The sequence below is a fragment of a genome, unplaced genomic scaffold (assembly GCF_019419815.1).
Source record: "Pyrus x bretschneideri cultivar Hongxiangsu unplaced genomic scaffold, Pyrus_bretschneideri_v1 Contig43, whole genome shotgun sequence".
Taxonomy (NCBI): Eukaryota; Viridiplantae; Streptophyta; class Magnoliopsida; order Rosales; family Rosaceae; genus Pyrus; species Pyrus x bretschneideri.
Genome location: NW_025999757.1, coordinates 2,894,048 through 2,903,952, shown reverse-complemented (window position 1 = coordinate 2,903,952; position 9,905 = coordinate 2,894,048).

Below are 9,905 nucleotides of genomic sequence, written 5' to 3'. Positions count from 1 at the left end.
GATATCAAATACAAGCCAACAACATCAGTGTTTTAATTTTAATACTCAAATCAACAAGATTCATTCATTGAATCATTTTATATATCAAATGTTTAATGATGAAATTAATATCTACTAACTTATAATGTCTCAACTGAACGAATATATTTTTTGTATTGACGAAGATAGATATATCCATTACCCGGTGGGTATGATCATGGATAATATCCAATGGTTAATTTGCGGTTATGAATATGATTAATTTTTGTGGTTATGAGGATGGATATAACATTTACGTCTCCAAACTAAATTGTTGTCATCCCTAAACATGATAAACTTCTGACACACATTATAATAGAGTGAAGGAAAATGATATATGATGCGAGACTCAATAATAGAAGCTTAGGATTCAATGTCTCACTGAAATACATTATTTTGGATTGAAAAGAAACACACCTTATCTAATCTATCCAGTAGGCCCCGAGTGTGTGATGAATTCAGCAGCTAAATATGCAAGTTTTTCAACTTTGCAACAGCTGTAACGTGAACTTCAAAATTAAATTTGGGTAGGCCAATGCTATTACGTTGTTTGTCGTCGATAATAGTGGGAACTGGGATTCATGATCTAATCCCAAAATTCCAAGTGCTCCGCCAAATTGGTTGATTGTGACCACTCCTCGGTATTTTTTTGAATGGTCAGAAAGATATTTTCAACTTGGAAGACTGTGTTCTGCTGAAAAAATGGTGGTTTCGAAACCAAAGTTTAGTCCAGCAAATGTTTGTTTTTACTTTTTCTTTTTCATTTAGCAGAAGTTATTTTATTTTTTGTTGTGTCTTTAAAAATATCACTTTATTTTTGAAATTTAAAATGCGACACTTTATCTCCTAAAACTTAATTTTCATCTTACTTTGTTCTTTATGTTAAAAATTTGGCTTCTTTTTAGCTACGCCCTCTAAAATTCTATTTTAATTTCACTTTGCTATAACTCAAAAGTCACTACTTTACTTCTTAAAACTCAAAATTCGTTCCACTTTGAATTGTGTAATTTCTTTGCTCCCTGAAACTTATGGGTCACCTCATAAAACAAACATATATCTATATATATATATATATATATATATATATATGAGACCCAACACCTCGACTATGTCACATGTGCAATAAATTTGATTATAAATCCCCATTATGCTTCAACATTCAACGATCTTAGAATATTAAGTTTAAAAGAAATTGAATAGATGAAAAAAAAATAAAAAAGAAATTGATTAGTTTGGCTCATCCAAATCAAACCCACATAAGAAACTAAGATCTCATTATGGTCATTGGGGGCAAATTTTGACTTTTATAGATATGATTTTCAAGTTTCAGGGGACAAACTGGGATCAAAATTGAGTTCTAAGGGTAAAGTGAAATGAATTTTGAGTTTTAGAAAGTAAAGTGACGACTTTTGAGTTACAAGGAGCAAAGTACGATAAAAATTGAAATCAAGAAGGCCTACCTAAAAAAAAGCCTAATGTTTATGTTAATATTACGTTCATATGGATCTATATTAACAATGTCAGTTATGCTACGCAGTATGCACCCTTCTAGTTTTCAGTTTAATCCTTCCAAAACTGAGCTTGCATCCAACAACGTTTTCATTCGTTTAAACCTACGTACTCTCGTCCGAACAAAAAAAAAAAAAAACCTACGTATTCTTGGGTACACGCAAATAAATAGAGAATAGAGACTCGATAAAGATAAATATTTAGTTCCACTAGTACTTTTATCCCTCCCCACCCTAGGTTTTGGCCACTATGGGTTCTCAGGCATAGAGATGGATCATGGAGGTAAAGGTTTTGAACTTATTGCGCTAAATACAGACTATTTATACATATTGTGCAATTAATGATGTGAATTTCCGATGTGGTTTCTCTTCTCAACGTAACAACACAATTGATCAGTTACCAAATTTCGGACATCGATCGTCACAAATATTCAAGGAAAACATGGTAGCAGATATGGAACTTGTAGTTGAAGAGAAAATAAAAAAGATATGGAACTTGTCAGCTCTTTATCTTATTTCTTTCTTATTTTGATTCCTTGTCAATTTTTTAACAATTTAGTTATGTGTTTGAAATTTTCACAATATGCAATTTTCGTTTTGAGGGACGTACGATATGCAATACGGAATATTACAATCGTATTTTCAATGATCTTATTGAAGAGAGATAATGCGGAAATTACTACTTGGCCAAATGGGTGCTTTACACATGTCCAAAGAAAACCAGGGTTCAAAAGGAATGTACTCTAGATGGGCATGGCAGCGGTGTGTACGAGGCAAGGGAAGCATGAGACTACATTGTTTCTTTTAATGAAACACCAAGAAAGATCACAAAAGAGATGAAGAAGACTAGCAAGTAGTAGTGCGGGACCATACCTTTGTTCATCTTTAAGGGTGATATTATAGGTATAAGAGGGGACCATCAAACCATGTTTTTCAAGTTTACTAGGAGAATTTTGCCTTAATTATTGTACCAGAATTCAGAATAATATTTTAGATCTAAGGGAAGAGAATTTAATTTGAGATCAACAGATAGATATATTGTACAACTATATGCATCTCTTTCCTCTATTTTTGTTTCTAATTCTGTTTGTAGTAATTCTAATAATTCTTCCATGTGTATCAATTATCTAGTTCTGATGATTTATCTCATCACTTATCAAGTTATTACATAATCATCATATACGACGAGAGAGATAAAAACAAAATGTATGTACATCCGTGACATAAAAAATTTTCTTCTCAACTAAACACTCAGCCACGACCCAAAAAACTTTAGACCCTAAATAGCATTATTGTATATATTTAGTTTGTCCAAATAACTTTAGACCCTAAATAGCATTATTGTATATATTCATCCTCTTTTCTGAAAATACAAAATTTGGGGTGGTAAAAGTAAGTTAAAAGAGAAGGTAGACTTGAGACCTTTCACTGCGAAAAGACAAATAATAAAACAAAAAGGCTTAGCTCCCGTACAAGGTTATACAAAACATATGAAATATATAAAAGGGCAGAAATGAGAGAGAGAGAGAGAGAGAGAGTGAGAGAGAGAGAGAGAGAGAGAGAGCAGAATACAATATAAGGGAAGAAATCAATTAAAACCAAAGTTGTTCATTTAGTAACTGTATCAAATAGATAGACGGTTCGTAATACTTTAGTTGACATACTTGCTATAATTAATTGATTAAACGACCTTGATTTTATTGACTTTTTGCATGGATGATATTATTTTGTTGAGTAAGCTTCTGTGCACAAATTTATAACTACCTCATGGTAATTGTAAATTTGTAATTCCAAAAGCAACCTATAATTTTGTTAGAGTGGTGCTATTCATACATTTTTTTTTTATCTTTCACACACCTCTCAATGTTTGGCTATTTGATCAAATGAATTGAAGAGAATCAAATAATGCAAATCAACATGATGTGTGTGTGGGAAGTAAAAAGAAGTGTGCAGATATCACTTTTTTTTTTGGGACCTCAAAACAGGTTCATTTGGTAATTGAAGGGTATAGCAAGAGGGTTGCAAGAAAATTCATTTGATGCAAATTACTAGCTCCCGTATCATTAATCAAACCGTGCAAACCAACGGGTGTTTGAAGGCAAGACCGAGACTGAAACAGAAGTTATTCTATCAATCTGATACTGCTGAGTCAATATGGGGCCATGCTTGTAGTAAGTGCTTAGTGCTTGCACAACCCTCAACCCTCATCTTTCTGAATTGATAAAACAAAGTGGGTGCAGAATGCAGATTGCGGATATATAAAGTGTACCACAGCATTATATTGTATAGGCCCCTACCAGCTAAAAGCTGATTATTATCTCCCATCGTTGTCAACCCCATGAAATATTGAAATCTCCGAAGTTTTTACACTTTGAATCTCTTTTTTTTTTACTCAAGTTTTGAATGATTGATTGTTACAAACAAAATTCAATATCGTTGGGATTTTGTTGCGTGCCTTGAGAGACGTCACATGCTGCTGCTTCCAGAGAGTACTCCAGAATTATTGAATTGATGAAACGCGTCAAATGTGTGTCAGCTGGGTAGCTACTAGCTAGGATTTGGTGTCAAGACTATATACTTACATATTGAGGTGGACATAAAAAGGTCAATACTACTATTTACTTGCATGTTTGAGTGGACATAAAAACTGTGAAACTAAACCGAATGGGTTGACAAAAAAAATTGTAAAAAACCTGTTTAACCAAAACCGTTCAAACTTAGACTAGAATCGAACTGAACTAGTTTAAAATGGTTCTATTTTCTAATTCTCAAGAACCATAATAACCACACTTGACTGTCTATATATATATATATATATATATATATATATATATATATATATCTATTTTTATTTTATTATTTTTTTAAGATCTAATTCTTTAGTCGTCCTTGTTTTATTTATACTAAACCCTAACTAAAAATCTATATAAAAAATTCTCAAGCCCAAAAGTCAAACCCTTGATAATTACCTCACATCGTCCAGTCAACTATAACTGTCATTTCACATTCTAGTTTCCATCCCTCTTTCTCTCATCTTTTCTTTTCCTCATTCATCTTTATGCATTATGTACACTTCAATTTCATTTTAGGATGTACAATTTGGCCTTGATCTGAGGTTTTCTATCTTTTGATTTATATTTATATGTAAACTTTTAATCTTTCGTTCACAAATCTTGTAGAACTAGTAGTGGGAACTCAAATTTACTTGAATTTGTCGTTGATATATGTCTTTGGTATTGGAAGTAGAAGATTAAAAACATATATATAATTTTGGTTCGAATCGCAAACTGGCATAAACCGAACCAGAACTAGTGTAAAACAGGTGGTACAGTGGTATAGTTTTAGTAATATATTTAAGCGGAACCGTACTGAATCGTTGATATTTTTCAGTTTCGGTTCTGATTCAAGGGTGGAAACGGGCTGAACCAGATCGTGCCCACCCCTACTTGCATGGTAAATATTGTTAGAAAAGTTAATTAGTTAGTTATTTGATGAATTAATTAAGGGTATATTTGGTATTTTATATCTTAGGGTTAAGCATTGGGTTCGATTAATCACAATTTTCTTGCACATCACTGGGAATAAATAATTTATGGGTGTTGCAGTCCTATTTATTATAAGAATGTTGTGTAAATCCTATCATATCTAGGATATTCTTAGTAGATTGTATCATATCTCTTAGACCAGATATTATCTTATTAGAGTTGTAATTCTGTTGGGGTGAGGAATTTACCTTCCTAACTACTATAAGTAAAGGCACAATGGGTTGGAATACCACACACCTCACAATTATACATTTCTTTCTTCTTTCTCTCTGCCGTCGGCCAACTCCTCTCTCTGTCCTTTATAATTGTTCAGTAAATTAAGCCTACAATATGGTATCAGCACGCTCTTGCCAGAAGCTAAGGAATTGAAGGTTTGTGGATGAGGCTCTTCTAAAAATTCAGAGGCTTTTATTGTTTTCTCCTAATAGGTATGCTTAAAATAAAAGAACGACCAAAATGCATGAAAACATTCCCCATGATGCATGAAACCCCCTACATTTACATTACCTTCCGATATATATACGTATATGTCAATATATTTATCAATATATATATATATATGTATACATCCATGCATTACGTAATTTTTGCTATATGGAATTTGTAAGTCAAAGAATCAAAAGAAATTAGAAGCAATTAGGGTTTTTCAAACCTTAAAAATTATGGGATTTTTGTGGCATGAGCCGCGGCTCTAAGCCGCGTAGTCACCACTGCGCTGGTTGGCCTACAACCTAACCAAGTTAAGCAGCTGTGCTTGGACCACGTCGTCTCGTCATCTGGATCGATAGCAGCGGCCCTCTGGCTTGCTGCGCATGCATCAACAACCAGGCTTTGACCTAGTAAGGTTTGCATGGGCCTGAAGCCCCTAGCCCATTCCAGCAGGCATGCAGCCTTTGCTGGGCTTGTCCTATGCACATTGGCCACTTTCAGCAAGCCTGATGCTTGGTGGACCCTGTCCTCATGCCCCAGGCCCAAACCAGTAAGCCTGCTGCTTGTTGGGCTTGTCACTGCATCTCGGCCCTTTGCAATCATACCGTGGCCCAAAACATGAATCCAACGTATGCTAGGCTTCGTAGCGTACTAGCCCAAGCCAGGGCAAGCTAGGTTTGCTGCAATGCACCTTTTGGCATACCTTCCAACAACTTTACGCTACTGGGCTTGTCTCTAACCCATGGTCCAAAGGCATGTAGTCTTCCCGTGGCCCTAAAAAGCCTGTAGCCGTGTTCCAGAGCCTGCCCTGTGCACTGCAACCAGCCCAATCAAGCTGGGCTGTGTTATTTTTTCAACTCGATGCCATATTTTTGCATCCCTACTTCATAACCATACCTATATAATTTTTAGAACGTTTTTGGTTAACGCTAATTAAGCTATAATTTACTTGTCGCTTGGCCCGTAGCCAATTGAAGCTAATATAACCCTAAATAACATTATTTTGCTTCCACAATCAACCCTGTATGGTCCCAATTTATTGAATTAATTAAAAGTGACCAACAATCCATTAATCTGACAAGAAATCCAAAATTGTTGGCCTGAAACTCACTTTTGGCCATTAACGATTTAATAATTTATTTTTCTTCTTTGAACTGTTGATTCTTTTTCAGAGTCTCGAAGAGCTCACACTTGAGTTCCTGAAGCAACACAAATCCACTGCACTTAAGATTGTACTTTGTATTCTGTGTTCTTCCAGGTACCTTATTTCTATGAACTAGATGTTCATAACTAAATCAAATTTGTAGTTTCGAATTTAGTGTCTTTGAAACCCGAGGTTTTCATTCAAAACCTACACCATGAAACTCGAAGCTTTCACGTTTATATTAAACCTATACGTGTCTATAGAACATGAATGTTCAAAACTGTATGTCTACGGTTTCCCATATGACTAACCACCTTTTTTTGTACCCTCTGTTTTAGGGATGCGTCGAACTGAAACAAGCTCAATTTCATTGCTTTAGAAGTATTTGGAAGAAACTACATAAAGTGGGTGTAAGACATGAAACTCCATCTCATTGTTAAGGGTCTACGAGCAACTATCGAAAAGGCTACGAACGTCCTGGTTGACGATGCTAACAAACTTATTGTCATGATCTTCATCTGAAGAAACATTCATGATGCACTGCATACCGAGTACCTAACTGAAGAGGACCCACGTGCCTTCTGGCTCACCTTGGCCGATCACTTCGATTACTAGAAAGACATTTACTTGCCTGAAGCAAGACATGACTGGTAGCATCTACACTTCCAAGACTTTAAGTCTGTGAATGAATACAACTTTGAAATTTGTAGAAACCGATCACTGCTCAAGTTATGTAATGAGGACTTGTCTGAACAAGATCTCTTGAAGAAGACCTATTTGGCCTTCAATGCCACAAATATTGTTCTGCAACAACAATATAAATGCACAGAAGTTCACTAAATTTTTGGATTTGATCTCTGTTTTACTTCTCGCTGAAAAGCAGAACCACCTTTTGATGAAGAATTACCAAGCTCGACCCACTGGTTCAAACGCTACACCTGAAACACATAGGACCAATTTGAATAGCCACAAACGACGGCTGAAGTATTGTGGCTATGGAAATGGGAAGAAACCCCAACCATGGGTCCAAGGTCAACAGAGCAAAGATCCTACCTAGGGAGGAAATTTGACCCAGAAGTGCAATTTCCTTGCCTTTAAGGCCACCAACTTCAAGAACAGGAAAACCTACCTTTTGATTGGATTCCACTGCATTTGACATGTGCTACTATTATGGATCAAGAGACCATTGATCACGCATATGCCGAGCGACCCCTGAGGCTATAGCCAATTATCATTCTCAGCGTGAGTCTAACTTTGCACATGTGGAACATCCCCACGATACTACCACAACTATAAAGGTTTCAGATTTTAAGGAGGCATCCACTCCTATGGAAGAATAAAGTTTATTATTCTAGACATGTTTGGGTGGTTTTTACCCCTAGTGGCTGAACATACTAGGAGTGGCCGTCCTTTAATTTTTTAGGCTTATGGTTTAATTTTTCAGAATTTTTCTGAGTTGTTGGAATAATTTGTTTGGTTTGGTTTGTTTTGAATTATGGATAATTATTTCATGGATATTATTCTAGATTGATTAATTGAATGAATGCAATTATATTTATGCATGTGACCTATTCAATTAATTTATTTGTAGGTATGACTAATGAGGAAGTTAGTTCTCTGGCTGATAGTGCTACCACGCACATCATCTTGTGTGAGCAACACTATTTTACTAACTTCGTACTTAAAAATGCACCTCTAACAGCCCTCTCAGGATCATCCAACTTGATTGAAGGATATGGAAATGCCCGTATAATGTTGTTCAATGGTACCAAATTAACCATTAAATAGGCCCTCTATTCTCCTCGTTCCGGGAAAATGTTACTAGCTTTAGAGATATTTAGCTTTAGAGATATTCGAGATAATAAATATCACATTGAAACCACTGAAGAGAATGGTTTTGAATTTCTATCACTTCTTACGGATATGGCCAGAAGCATATTCACGTGAAGCTAGAAGGTTTCCTGAGTGGGTTGTACATCACAACCATTCGAGCCATAGAAACCTACTATGTGGCCGACCCTAAGCTTAGGTTCCAGACCATTTTGCTATTTTGGCATGACTATATGGGGCATCTTGGAAGAGATATGATGCGCCGTATCCTTAAATCTTCACATGGGGATCATATAACCTTTTATACTGGATGCCCAACTTGCAAAACATGCCACTTGGGGAAGTTAAACACTTAACCTTCATCTACAAAGATTAATCATAACCCTCCCAAGTTTCTTCAGAGGATTCAAAGGGATATTTGTGGACTTAACCAACCAACATGCGGACCATTTAGATACTTCATGGTGTTGGTTGATGCATCGGCACGTTGATCACATGTATGTTTACTATCTATACGCAATGTTGCTTTTACGAAAATCCTAGCTCAAATAATTAAGCTTAGGGCTCACCACCCTGATTATCTGATTAAGTTAATTCGACTTGATAATGCTGAAGAGTTTACCTCTCAGTCTTTTGATGATTATTGCATGTTAATTGGGATTAAAGTTGAACGTCATGTACCCCATGTTTATTCCCAAATGGCCTGACAGAAACTTTCATAAAGCGCATTCAATCGATAGCTGGTATCTGCTTGGGGCTATGCAATATTACATTCAGCTATGTTGGTCCACCTAAGGCCCACCGCTACTCAATCTCTTTAATCCTTATAGTTGGTTACTAGATATGAACCTGATGTCTTGCATTTACGTGTGTTTGGGTGTGTAGTCTATAGGCCAATAACACCGCTACTACATACCAAAATGGGTCCTCAGAGAAGAATGAGAATCTATGTCGATTATGATTTTCCATCAATTATTCGCTACTTAGAGTCCTTCTTTACCTCATGTTTTACATATTGTCACTTTCATAAGACATTTTTCCTGTCGTTAGGGGGAGATAAGAATGCTAACGTTCCTGTAAAATGCCATGAATTATCATGGTTTGCTCCTATTATGTTTCATTTAGATCATTGCACTGCCCAGTCTGAAACTGGAGTGCATCGTATTCTAGATCTTTAGAGCATTGCTCAAACCATGCCAGATGCTTTTACTGATCTAGCTATGGTGACAAGATCACATATACTAGCTGTAAACGCACCTGCAATGATTGACATACCTAAAATACACTGTAACATCGCCTGATGAGCCATCCCCAAATAAAGGCTTGCTGCACCTCACACGCAACCCAGAACACTAGTGGCTAGCCAATCATCTGTTATTACCCTGAAGCGTGGTAGACTTCCTGGTTTAAATGATTTATAACCCTGGAAGA